Below are 396 nucleotides of genomic sequence, written 5' to 3' on the forward strand. Positions count from 1 at the left end.
GCTGTTCCATAAGCACCACCTGCTGTCAGAGAGTGACATTTGCGTCTCATTCACAAAGTTAAAATCAGACCATTGTGTTTTTGCTTCACATTTCGAAATTATACTATCTAATTGCAATCTAAATAACATGTATTTAGCATCTTTGTTTGGATCGTGATTAAAATGCAGTGGTTGTTTATTTTATATTCGACTAATATTCATTCTTTACTCACAATCTCCTCATCACAGGCAGGCACAGCACTCATGTTCGTGTTTGTGTGTGCTGTCTGCGTCACTCATAGCACATGACTATATCGTGCACTATATCGAATTTTTTTAATATTGTTATCGAAGAAGGTGTACCGTCGATAAATATCGATACCGTTTTATCACCCAGGCCTAATTCAAATACATCGC

General features: G+C 36.9%; 1 protein-coding gene across 1 annotated transcript in view; it reads left to right on the top strand.

Annotated features, from left to right (window-relative positions):
- The window catches only part of LOC107661630 (formin-binding protein 1-like), a 54,930-nt gene that overhangs the window by 8,014 nt on the left and 46,520 nt on the right, over positions 1-396 (top strand). The gene's annotated exons all lie outside the window — the stretch shown is intronic.

Source organism: Sinocyclocheilus anshuiensis, unplaced genomic scaffold, assembly GCF_001515605.1.
Source record: "Sinocyclocheilus anshuiensis isolate Anshui unplaced genomic scaffold, SAMN03320099.WGS_v1.1 scaffold1425, whole genome shotgun sequence".
NCBI classification, from domain to species: domain Eukaryota; kingdom Metazoa; phylum Chordata; class Actinopteri; order Cypriniformes; family Cyprinidae; genus Sinocyclocheilus; species Sinocyclocheilus anshuiensis.